The sequence below is a fragment of the Diplotaxodon limnothrissa genome, linkage group LG3, assembly GCF_057381915.1.
Source record: "Diplotaxodon limnothrissa isolate DT_005_m linkage group LG3, D_limnothrissa_male_GT1.1, whole genome shotgun sequence".
NCBI lineage: Eukaryota > Metazoa > Chordata > Actinopteri > Cichliformes > Cichlidae > Diplotaxodon > Diplotaxodon limnothrissa.
Window position 1 is genome coordinate 22355423 of NC_140598.1, and position 13556 is coordinate 22368978.

At 45.1% G+C, this 13556-nt stretch overlaps 1 pseudogene; it reads left to right on the plus strand.

The window, feature by feature from the left end:
• The first annotated feature begins 2835 nt into the window (after positions 1 to 2835).
• On the plus strand, positions 2836 to 4212 carry LOC146634946 (nuclear factor 7, ovary-like; annotated as a pseudogene).
• Positions 4213 to 13556: the final 9344 nt, after the last annotated feature.

Genomic DNA, 13556 nt, shown 5'->3' on the forward strand with positions numbered 1-13556 from the left:
CGGACTCCCTCAGACATCGGTGCGTTGGTGGTTCTTTGTGTCCGGGGATGGGCGTCCGGGTACACACCGGCTCACTCCTTGGCGGCCGCTTATCGGGGCCTGGAACCTGGGGCTCGCTCGGGCCACTTCGGAGGTGGGGTGCCCCCGGCCTCTCGGCCTGGGGCTCGGTCACTCAGGCACAGCTGGCTGCCGGCGGAGCTCACGGGCGCGTCACTGCAACCCCCTCTGGCTTCTGCTCCGCGGCTGCTGAGTGAGCCCTCATCTGGGACTCTCCTCAGCTCTTCCCGGGACAGTGGCGCAGCTGCCCCTCTGTGGGTCTTCCTTGGTCTCTTGTGTTCTGGGGGCCTCTGGATGTCTGGAGTTTTGATCTCCTCCATACCTGCTTCATGCCCTGGAGGACGGGGCTGTGGCCCCCCCACACCCTCTAGCAGATTATTACATGAAGGAACCTTTTAAAAAAACAAGCGCGTCCATGCTCACAGGTGTACACACGGGTGATCACACCCACAAACTACACCCTTTTTGGCTCCTACCTCAAAGCACACTGTGTTCTGTTGATCTTATGTGCTGCACAATAATGTTTAATATTTAGTATTTACTGTCATATTCCCATATATCATTGTGATGTTGTTTATTCTATTACTCTTGTTCTCTTCTGCTTGTTTTCTTTTTTCTTTCTCAGCAGGTGATCCAGGTGATTGATATATGCATTTATTTCTTTTTTTTTTTTCTGCTCATTCTGTTGGTTTTTGTTTTTTGCCCTTCTCCCCCGTCCCTCTTCTCAGCTGTTTCTCTTTCCCTCTTTCTTTCTTCCCTTCTTTCCCCCAGTCAAGTCTGTCCCGTATTCAGTAAATGAAAATAAAATAAACAATAAAAGGTGAATCAAATGGACCATTACGGCAAGGCTGGGATGGTCAATTTGGTAAAGTAAATCCGTTGGGCATCTTTCTTTGCCTTTAGACAACAATTCTGATGGCAAAAGAGCCAAACGGGACAGGCAAAAAAAAAAAAAAAAAAAAAAAAAAAAGAAATCTTTAATGAACCATCTGTAAAAATTGGCAAAGCCCAGGAAACACTGGCGTTGTCAACGGTTTGGAGGCTGGGGCCAGTCCAGAACTGCTGACCGCTGGGTCAGTTTTTAAGTTACCTTGTGTGATGAGGAATCCCAGGAACGCCACAGTGTCCACCTGAAACTCGCACTTCTCCGCCTTCACAAACAAGTCAAACAAGCTGCAGTAATCCTTCCAAAGTGACAGCAGCTAGCGCGGGGGAAGCAGAGTCTGCAGAGTCCATAGTTGTGGACTATTCTGTCACAAGGCAGGAAGGACTCAAGCGCAGACAGAAAAGCACAATACAGTTCCTTTTATTTACACACAACACCGGGTTCTTGTATACACAGGTGAGAGAGGGGAATCCAGAGGGGGGGCACAGGGGAGGTCAAGGAATAGGGGCTCTTCACACACGGGTGATTCTTTGCACAGCTCCAAATGCTACACACAAGCGACTTAGCTCGCACAGGGCTCCAAGGAACGGGGAAACCTGCACACAGGAACAAAAGGTCACACCAGTGAAACATGAAGAGGAATTTAGAACCAAGCGAACGAAGGCTTACTAACGAGATTATTCAATAGTCCAGCGTGGAGAGGTTCCCAGCCACAGCCTTATGTAGTGGATGCTGATAAGGTAATGCACCCCAGGTGCATGATGACTTAACGTAATGACTTAAAGGTTTGAGGGCCAGAGGCAGGAGCCCGCAATGAGATCCACCCAGGCAACGCATGGTGAGCCTGAGAGAGAAAGGAAAACAAGAAAACACATGTAGACAACCTGGGCCAGCTGGGCAGACACGGGGACCATGACAGACCCCAAAAGATGAATCCTATTTACCCTGACAGGTTTCCTCAGTTCTTAATCTTTTAGTAAATTAAACTGAAGTCTGAATGTTTTGAAAACATTTTCTTAATATGAAAAAGTTTTGGATTTTTAACAACTGTTCAGTAAATGTTTATTGTTCTGGTGTTCTGTAAGAATATAATTTTTAAAAAGGATTCCTGACTTGAGAAACAAGTTCATGGGATTTATAATTAATGAGCTGATTACTTGTATTCTTGTCACTAAACACATGAAATCAAATGTTTCTATTCCTGCGTTACTCTCTAATGTAATGCAGTCAAATAAACAGAAAAACATACTTGAAGATCAAGTAACAGTTTTAAAAAAAACTCACAAACAGCTGCACCAGTGAAAGACACTTTATTTTCTAAAATTCAAAAATGTTTTTATGTCGTGGCCTGTTCAAGTGAAATCAAGCAAAACCTTTTTCTCAGCTACAACCAGGTAAAATGTCTAAGTAGAGGTCTGAAAAACTCGTTTAGGAGTGAAGAAACAGCCTACATAAAAGGAAGGCGAATGAAGCTCCACCCCTGACATGATTTATCTGCAACAAACCAGGAAATCTGCTGTTCCTCTTCCTAATTAAAGAGAGATGCACAGACTTTGTAAAAGGAAGGTGTATGAAGCTCTGCCCCTCACATGACTCAATTGAGAAAAACGAGGAAATAAGCTGTTTCTCTTCCTGATTAAAGAGAGACGCACAGACGATCAGACTGAGCTCAGACCAAACTAGCAGCTTCCTCTGAGTGAGTCCAGCTACAGGAGAGAAAAGTGGAAAACTCCAACACTGCTGCTTCAAGCTGCTGACGCTCCACACACTGAATGTGAGTTTGAGCAAAAACACGACTCAAAGGAAGTTTCAGTGAAGGTGGTAGAGGAGGGAGGGGAGCCAGGACTGACTGTACTTCCTGTCTGCTGTTTTCAGCTTCACTCACAGACTCAATGGCTTCCAGATCAGAGGAGGATCTCTGCTGTCCGGTCTGTCAGCAGGTCTTCAGAGATCCTGTTATTCTGTCATGTAGCCACAGCTTCTGTAAAGACTGTCTGAAGAGATGGTGGAGAGAGAGACCAACACACGAGTGTCCAGTTTGTAAGGAAATATCAGTGAATGATCCACCTTTAAACCGAGCTTTAAAGAACCTCTGTGAGTCGTTCTTACAGGAGAGAGATCAGAGAGCTTCAGAGGCTCTCTGCAGTCTGCACTCTGAGAAACTCAAACTCTTCTGTCTGGACCATCAGCAGCCAGTGTGTGTCGTCTGCAGAGACTCAGAAAATCACACCAATCACAGATTCAGACCCATCGATGAAGCTGCACAACAACACAAGAAACTTCAGGAAACTCTGGAGCCCTTAAAGAAGAAGTTAAAGGTTTGTGAAGAAGTTCAAGTGAAGTTTGATCAAACAGCAGAACACATTAAGGTCCAGGCCTGACACACAGAGAGGCAGATTAAGGAGCAGTTTAAGAAGCTTCACCAGTTTCTAGCAGAGGAAGAGGAGGCCAGGCTGGCTGCACTGAGGGAGGAAGAGGAGCAGAAGAGTGGGATGATGAAGGAGAAGATGGAGGCTCTGAGCAGAGAGATAGCAGCTCTTTCAGACACAGTCAGAGCCACAGAGGAGGAGCTGAGAGCTGAAGACGTCTCATTCCTGCACAACTACAAGGCTGCAGTGGAAAGAGTCCAGCGCTGCCCCCTGCTGGATGATCCACAGCTGCCCTCAGGAGCTCTGATAGACCAGGCCAAACACCTGGGCAACCTGACCTTCAACATCTGGAACAACATGAAGGACATGGTCTCCTGCACTCCTCTCATTCTGGACCCAAACACTGCTCATCCAGAACTCATCCTGTCTGAAGATCTGACCAGTGTGAGATATGGAGGAGAGAAGCAGCAGCTTCCTGATAATCCAGAGAGGTTTGATTTTTTCCTCCCTGTTCTTGCCTCTGAGGGCTTTAACTCAGGGACTCACAGCTGGGATGTTGATGTTGGAGACAGTACATGGTGGGGACTGGGTGTGTCAGCAGAGTCTGTGCAGAGGAAGGGAATCATAACATTTGGATTATGGGCAATATTGTTTAGTCTAAGTAAATACTACACACTCTCACAATCAGCTCTATACACTGCTCTCCCAATTGCGAAGAAGCTCCAGAGGATCAGAGTGAATCTGGACTGGAACAGAGGAAAGCTGTCGTTCTCTGATCCTGATACTAACACACACATACACACCTTCACACACACTTTCACTCACAGGATGTTTCCATTTATTGAAACTGATGGTAAAATGAAGGTGTTGCCAATGAAGGTGTCAATGGAGATGATTTAGTTTGCTGGGATATGGACTGACATGTGTTGAATGGGAGGAGCAGTTTGTTGTTGTCTTCTTGTCTGTTTATGACAACAATAAATATGTTGTTGAAACAATGATTCATGTTTAACTCCATATATGAAATGTTTCTGCTCTTTGAATTCTGTTTGATTAAAGACTTTCTTCATGACACAAATGAGATTTCAGTGTATTAATAGAACTAAATAAGCTCAGAGTTGAAAGGCTGGAGTATTATGTACGTGCTTCACTGTTAAGAGCCTCGGTGTTATTTTTGACAATGCTTTTAAACTTGATAAACAAATCAGCTCTGTAGTCAAGGGATCTTTTTATCATTTACGGATTTTAGCCAAAGTCAAGTCCTACCTTTGCAGGAACGATCTAGAAAGAGTGGTCCATGCCTTTATTACTTCACGGCTGGACTACTGTAATTCCCTCTATGCTGGCCTAGATCGTTCCTGTCTGCATCGCCTTCAACTGGTGCAGAACGCTGCTGCCCGCTTGTTGACCGGTTCTAAAAAAAGAGACCACATCACTCCGGTTCTCTGCTCTCTCCACTGGCTCCCAGTTGTTTTTAGGATTGATTTTAAAATTTTACTGCTGGCTTTTAAGGTTTTAAATGGCACTGCACCTTCTTACCTGTCAGAACTCCTTAGTATTTATCGCCCCAGGAGATCTTTGAGGTCAGCTGACCTGATGCTTTTAGATGTTCCCAGGTATAGATTAAATACTAAGGGAGAGAGGGCGTTTGCTGTGGCTGCACCCAGACTGTGGAACAGTTTACCTCCTCACGTCAGATTCTCCACAAGCCTAGAAACTTTCAAAACTGCTCTTAAAACTCACCTCTTTTCATTGGCTTTTAGAAAGGTTTAATTTATTTGTTTATTTATTATTTTTATTAGCGAGGTGTTTTATGGAATTGTGTTTTATTGTATTTTATTTGTATTTATTGTACAGCACTTTGGTCAGCCTTGGTTGTTTTTAAATGTGCTCTATAAATAAACTTGACTTGACTTGACTTGACACTGTCAGGATCTTCAGGGGGATTCAAAGTCATGAGATAAATTAGTGTAGAGAAAGTCATCTGAGCTTTATTTTGTATCAAAGCAGTGTGTGTCGTCCAGCCAGAGGAATATCTCCGACTGCTTCACATGGAAACATCAGCAGGAAGTTTGTAATGACTGAGCTTGTTTAATCAGCTCGTTTTTCCTTCGTTTACAGTAGAAGAAGAACTGAAAGTGTGTGTGGATTCAGAGCGCTCGTTGTCAGTACAAATAAAGGAGGGGAAGAGATTTAAAGGGGCAAAGCGCAGTTTTTAGAGCCTTAAAGAGAAATCACATTTCCAGTCTGAATCCTGTAAACTTGACATGATTATCCAACATGAACCTGCATTCATAATCCCTTCATGTGTGCTCTAATTCAACATCTGAGGAGAAAATCAATCTTTTCACCCTGTTGACAGTGTCATACTCAACAATCAGCAAAAAAAGCAAGTCTTTACAAATAAAGTTGCTCCACCATTTTCCTTCATGCTTTCCAACCACTGTGAGATTTTCAGCTGTGAACACGTTATCACCAGTAGTGAATATATGGTTTCTCTGTAACCTTGGTTCTCTGAGTGAGAGATTATCTCCCCAATCATTTATATATGCCATGTCACGGTCCTGGGTCATTTTGATCTAACTTTCTTAGTTTTATGTTTTTAGTTCATACATTATTCTGTGGTTCCTAGGTGGTTATGTTTAGTTTATTGGGTTACCCCTTGTGTCTCTGGCCTTTGTGTCTCCTTATGTGTCTGAGTTTTTATTGTGGTGTGAGTTCTTGTGCCGTGGTTCCCTTAGTTTTTTTTATTCTGTTGTTTTCCATGTTTCTCTCCACTCACACATCATGTTTCCTGTTTTATTTTGAAAGTCCATGTCTTTTGTCAGTGTATGTAGCTTGGTGTTTCATCATACTCATTTGGTTCAGATGGGTCTTCCTCCTGTGTGTAGTTCCCTCATTTCCTGCTGTGTATTTATAGGCTGTGGCTGTATCCCAGTTCAGGGTCTGCAGCCTTAAAGTACGCAGGCTCAACAGTCCTCAATTGCCGTATACTCAAAGACCGCTATGGCCAGAAGTGTGAGGCTTGTAGGCTTGTGAAATGGGACGGTCTAGCCTCCGTCGCGCTGCCTTTCATAGTGTGTAACTTGAAGGCCCTGAGTACTTTCTCCCACACTGAAAACACTGGAATGATAAAATTATTTGAACATCACCTAATAAGACTGATTCAGGACAGACAATTAGTTATTCTAAACTTTTCTAGCAGTCCTTCACAAACAGGGAACAGTCTGTCTATTCTCTCCATCTGTCAGCTGCTGTTGGCTCTTCCTCCTCCTCTTCCTCACACACTGGTGAGTTTGTCCTGGTGGATCATCAGGGGTGCAAAGCCTCACAGATGATGTGCAGCAGTGGGTCCCTCAGTCTGTCCTCACTCTGGACACTTGCAGTCGTCACACATGGAAATCAAATGTGTGATAAGCTGCAGGATTCAAACACAAGTGTAACTTATAAACACATGTTCATACTTTTATTCCACAATCAGAGAGAAATAAACAGAGAGAGAGTGCAGGACAGACAGACAGGTGACAGTCTCAGGTGTGTACACTGCTACACAACAGCACAAGAGAAGGAGGATTTAGTGTTTGTGTTATTACGAGTGCTACACAAGAAGAGTTCCAGATGGTATAGTGGACACATGTGTGACTGCTGTGATTAAAGCATCTTTCTTTCAGCTTAACGAGTGAACCGTCAGCTCGTTCAAAACGAAAACCATACATGATTTCAAACATTTTTTACAAATAAATAACTGCAAAGTGGGGTGTGCGTAATTATTTAGCCCCCTTAGTCGTGATTTTCGTTCCACTTCTCACGTGTACACCACTTTGTGTTGGTCTTTCACATGGAATTCCAATAAAATTGATTTATGTTTGTGGCTGTAATGTGACAAAATGTGGAAAAGTTCAAGGTGGCTTAAATACTTTTACAAGCCACTGTATTAAAAAACAATTAATTTCTCGAACCTTTTCAACACAGTCCTGTCTGGTGACATCTGGTGGCCAAAAATATGAAGAGCAGCTTGAATCTACAAAATAAAACAAACTGCTTCATTACGATTACCTGCTTTACAGAGTGGAGTTCACAATTCTGTGGGCCAACATTGTCTTGCTTTGAGCATGTTTTTTTTTTGAGGTGAAAAAATTGTTGTTTATTTCTATAATAAATAATTTTGATCAACAAACTTTCCTTATTTAAACAATTTGCCATGGTGTGTTCTTTCTTTACTTGTGAATTTTTGATGTTTGCAAAACATTATATTAAAAAAATACATATAATATGCACATAATAATGTACAACACATTATGGTGTATGCTTCTGCTGTGATGTCCTGCCACCATGTACTTTTGCAATCAATCACTCGACAGCTGAACAGGTTGTAACAGTCACAGTGGTATAGTGTCTCTTTAAGACAACCCAAGTCGAGGGTTAATGTTGTCATCGGTATGCACCACTCTATGTGATTGTGCGGTGTCGCTACCCAATCCGTACCAGAAACCCGATCGATACCCCGCATGCGCATGTGCAAATCTTACGTGACTTCCTCTCTTTGCCAACATTGCGACATTCAATATATTTGAATGACATGGTTAGTGCCCAGTTAGCTCCTAGCATTTCTCAACAGCTCTGCCTACTTTTCGATACCGGGACATTTAAACAATGGATAATCCATATACAAACAAATTCATGCTTTTCTCCTCAACAGAGAGCGTTCCCCGATTGAACACCAACGCCGTAAAATAAGAAGAATGGCGCCTAATTACAGAGTTAATAATACAGACTTTGTAATATGTCACGTGAAGATTCATCAGCCAGATGAAGTGTTTACTGATAATTGACAGTGAAAGTGGACATCATCATCACTATTCCAATCAATCCTCTCCACACAGACAAGCATAAACACACTCGACTATCTCTAAATCAAATTTAACACACGTTTGTAATGACGCTAATTCAGTTTACAATAGGGTTCATTCGCTCAGTCAGCGGGTGGCAGTATCCTCTTACACTGGAGAATAAACTGCCATTAAACGAACAGAGGAAAGCATTTGCTGCTCTTGGGGACCAGTGCAGTAACTGGTTGGAGAAAATCATTGCTATGGGGGCTGATGATGCTGCTGTTAATTTGGCAGCAGGGGGTGTCATAGCCCTTCTGCAGCAGGAGGCAGGTGACCACATTTTGCCATTTCACTGTATGCCTCACAGGTAAGACTAGAAATGACTGACACTCTAAAGTCACTGTGGGTTAATTTCTTTTATAGAGCAGATATATCTACATTTAAAAGTTTACTATCTTTTCAGATTGGAATAGTTGTCAGAGGGACATTCCAATGATCAGGCAGTTGTATGACCTTCTCCATTTACTTTGGAAGACGTATCATTTCAGCCCAAAATCAATGAGAGAGCTCAGGGTCATTGGGGCTGACTTGGGAGTAAATGTGCTGGTGCCCAGTGGGGTGAAGGGAACAAGGTGGCTCCCACATGTTTCAAGGGCTCTGGAGACCTTTCTGAAACCAGGGCAGTTCACTACTGTGTACCACCACATAGACTATTTAGCAGGTTCCTCTGCCAATGCAGACATTGCAGGCCAAGCTACGAAAGTCAGTGCATTATTTCTAAATATTCTTTTTATTTCAGCAAATTACGCAATTGTTATTGACTTTATATTTTTTAAGAATGTAGTTCATCAATGTTCTAGGTGACTAATTTTATTGTTGTAACATACAGGTTAAGAAATCAATGGAAGATGCCACTTTTGTGGTCATCTTCAACTTTTTTAAAAATACAGCACTGTTATATGCAAACAGGTCGTTTGCAGCCTGGAACAACTGCTGGTGACCACAGAGGTAATGGTCGCAGGACCCAAGCCTCATGGACGACTGTCAGAGTTCCTGACTGAATGAGGCTGCAGAGGAGGCAGCAGGATAAAGAGGGTGAAATGGCAGTCTACAAATTCCAGGTAGGAATATTAGGGCTGGGCCATATTATACCGTTCACGGTAATACCTGTACAATGTTAGGCAACAATAAGAAAATGAAATATCGCAATAGCATATGGGTAAAATGCGCATGCGCAGTGCTTTTGTTTTCATATGCACATGGCCAAAAAAGCACGGCGGCAACGGAGCATGAGAAGGGGGAAAGCAGATTGTTGAGTGAAACGGATGAACCAGAATTGTTTTTTAAAAATGGAGGACTGTAATGGAGGACTCTCCATAAGATATCGAGTTGTTCAGATATTGAAATGTTCAGAGCCTTTGACACTTTGAGGAACTTTTTAATTTAGGTTTTGTTTTAATTTAATATATCTTGAGATGTTTTAAATTTGTTTAATGTTGAAATTTTAGCTCAGTGAAGCACTTTAAGCACAAGCATGTTTAAGTAATCTTTCTTGTGTGTACACTGACTGCGGTCTGGAGTGTGGAGCCTTCCTGCTGCTGCGGAGTCGGGGCGGTCTGCCTCCCCCCACCGCAGGGAAAAGGGAAACACCACCTGGGTCTGGGTGCAGTTCCCCCCTCCAGGGGCGGGGGCACCTAGACCCGGTTTGTAGAGTACGCTTGGGGAGTGTGATCGTGTGTACAACGTCTCTTTATGTCTGTCTCCACGTTGGTTGAGTGTGGAGTAAGTGCATATGAGAGCATGAGGGTGGGAATGGATGTTTGTATCTGTGTGTGCCTGTATGTCTGTGTCTATATGTCAGGTTGGGTGTCAGGTGCCACCTCTCTGGGGACATCTCAGGCCCTCCAAGGTTTGGAGGCCTATCTCCCCCTACCACCACTTCCCCTGCCAGTGGCGGACCCCCTCAGACATCGGTGCGTTGGTGGTTCTTTGTGTCCGGGGATGGGCGTCCAGGTACACACTCCTTGGCGGCCGCTTATCGGGGCCTGGAGCCTGGGGCTCGCTCGGGCCACTTCGGAGGTGGGGTGCCCCCGGCCTCTCGGCCTGGGGCTCGGTCACTCAGGCACAGCTGGCTGTCGGCGGAGCTCACGGGCGCGTCACTGCAACTCCCCCTGGCTTCTGCTCCGCGGCTGCTGAGTGAGCCCTCATCTGGGACTCTCCTAAGCTCTTTCTGGGACAGTGGCGCAGCTGCCCCTCTGTTGGTCTTCCTTGGTCTCTTGTGTTCTGGGGGCCTCTGGATGTCTGGAGTTTTGATCTCCTCCACACCTGCTTCACGCCCTGGAGGACGGGGCTGTGGCCCCCCCACACCCTCTAGCAGATTATTACATGAAGGAACCTTTTAAAAAAACAAAAAACAAGCGCGTCCATGCTCACAGGTGTACACACGGGTGATCACACCCACAAACTACACCCTTTTTGGCTCCTACCTCAAAGCACACTGTGTTCTGTTGATCTTATGTGCTGCACAATAATGTTTAACATTTAGTATTTACTGTCATATTCCCATATATCATTGTGATGTTGTTTATTCTATTACTCTTGTTCTCTTCTGCTTGCTTTCTTTTTTCTTTCTCAGCAGGTGATCCAGGTGATTGATATATGCAGTTTTTTTTTCTCTGCCCGTTCTGTTGGTTTTTGTCTTTTGCCCTTCTCCCCCGTCCCTCTTCTCAGCTGTTTCTCTTTCCCTCTTTCTTTCTCCCCTTCCTTCCCCCAGTCAAGTCTGTCCTGTATTCAGTAAGTGAAAATAAAATAAACAATAAAAGGTGAATCAAATGGACCATTACGGCAAGGCTGGGATGGTCAGTTTGGTAAAGTAAATCCGTTGGGCATCTTTCTTTGCCTTTAGACAACAATTCTGATGGCAAAAGAGCCAAACGGGACAGGCCAAAAAAAAAAAAAAAAAAAAAAAAAAAAAAAGTAATCTTTCTTGTAGAACTTTGCGACAAATAAAGAGCTTTGTGTTGAAAGGTTGTTAGTTAATCATTTACAAATCAATATTTACAAATCAAAAAAAACGTGAACATGTAAAACTGCGGTGTTAAGCAATGCAGTCAAAAAATTTGGGTACGCCTAACTTTTGTGCTGGTGCGCCTAAAAATAAAGTATAGGCGCACCAGTGCAACCATGGCAAAAAGTTAGTCTAGAGCCCTGAATCAGCTGGAAAGTGATCATCGAACTGGGGAGGATAACGAACTGGAAAAGTTGTACATTATGGTCTCCTCTATTTCCTCGACCCAAAAACGAAATGTGGTCTCCGCCCACTCAAGCAGCTTAAACTGGTTGTCTGCTCAAGTATTACCACGATCGTCCTACAGCCGGACATCTGGGCATTGCAAAATCGCTGGCATGCTTGCGTCTCAGATTCTTCGGGCCACACATGAACTCTGATGTGCAAAAGTATGTGGTCTCGTGTTGTTCACGTCAAACCACTAAGCCAACTCAAAGAAAAACAGCAGGCCTTATGGTCGCTATCCAGCCACAAAGACTATGGGAGTACGCAAGGGTGGACTATGTTGGCCCACTGTCCCGCACACAAAGAGGGAATGCTTATATCCTTGCTTTTGTGGACTATTTCTCAAAATGGATCAAGGTTAGTGCTGTGAGAGAAGCCACTGCTCAAGTTGCTGCAAATAAGTTCATTACTGACATTTTTTCTCGACATGGTTCTTCCTCCTAACTTATTTCTGATAGGGGAACACCTTTTGTCAGTGAACTCTTTGAGCATGTTTTGTTGACTCTTGGGACTGAACACAGACTAACGACTGCATACCATCCTCAAACTAATGCAACTGAGCATGTAAATCGCACTTTGAAAACAGCTATTCGAGCATATGTTGGGGATAAGCACACTTCCTGGGACAAGTATCTTCCCCAGATCTGTTTTGCACTGCGCACTGCGCCTCACGAGAGCACAGGCCTGAGCCTGTCTATGATGCTGTATGGGCGAGAGTTGGAAACGCCCTTAGACCTTGTTACTCAACCCTCCTGGGAAGGACTGTGTGACCCTGAAATGTCTTACGCAGATAACCTGAGAGCTTCACTTCGGGATACTCATGAACATGCTCGCTTGGTGCTCAAAGAGTGCGTCTGAGACGTCGCACAGTCCAGTCTCTTATGAAGTTGGAGACCTCCTCAGAGTAAAGTCGCACCCAAAATCAGATGCATCGTCCAACTTTTCTGCAAAGTTGGCCCCCCTTTACACTGGTCCCTACCGCATCTCCAAGAGGATGTCTGATGTGAATTACTGTCTCACCACAGTGGACACTGGGGAGAAAGTTGGAGTTTTTCATGTTGCAAACCTGTAACCATTCTACACCTTTATCTGGCAAGCATGCAAAGCTAACGGCTGCAGCAGCTTTGGATCTCAGTCCCCAAGTTTTCGAGATATTAGGATGGTTTTCTTTCATACTTCATTTTTAAATTAGACTCTTCAACATTGTGAAATATTACTACTGTCACGGCTGCGGGGGCTAGCTGTGAGGTGTTGAGAAAATGAGGGCCCAAAATGCAGGCGATGACTGATAATTCGAGTGATGTTTATTTACAAAGTGGACGGAACAAAAAACAGGAGCACAAAACAGTCCAAAAACAAAACATGCAAAAAAAAAAAAAACTGGCACACAGAGAACAGTTCACTAATAATTCAGGGGGGCGACCGTGTGGACGGCAACGGCGGCAACAGGGCAACAGTTCAGGGGTCGACCGTGCAAATGGCGATGGGGCAACAGTTCAGGGGGCCGACTGTGCGGACGGCAACGATGGCGGCATGGAAACAGTTCCAGAGGCCGGCCGCGTGGAAGGCAGCAGCGGTGTTTGGGAGGTCGTCCATAGTGGTGATGATCCCCAACAAGCAGCCTGGCAGACGACCGACGATGTCGAGGCAGCAGTATGGGACCCAAAGGCTGCGTGGCCCCCACAGCACCAGGCGAGGCAGAGGCTGGACCAGACGAGGCTGAGGCTGAAGCGGAAGCTGGACCAGGCGAGGCTGAGGCTGAAGTGGAAGCTGGACCAGGCGAGGCTGAAGCGGAGGCTGGATCAGGCGAGGCTGAGGCTGAAGCGGAGGCTGGACCAGGCGAGGCTGAAGCGGAAGCTGGACCAGGTGAGGCTGAGGCTGAAGTGGAAGCTGGACCAGGCGAGGCTGAAGCGGAGGCTGGATCAGGCGAGGCTGAGGCTGAAGCGGAGATTGGACCAGGCGAGGCTGAGGCTGAAGTGGAAGCTGGACCAGGCGAGCCTGAAGCGGAGGCTGGATCAGGCGAGGCTGAGGCTGAAGTGGAAGCTGGACCAGGCGAGGCTGAAGCGGAGATTGGACCAGGTGAAGCTGCTGCTGCAGGCGTGGGTGAAGCTGCGGCTGTA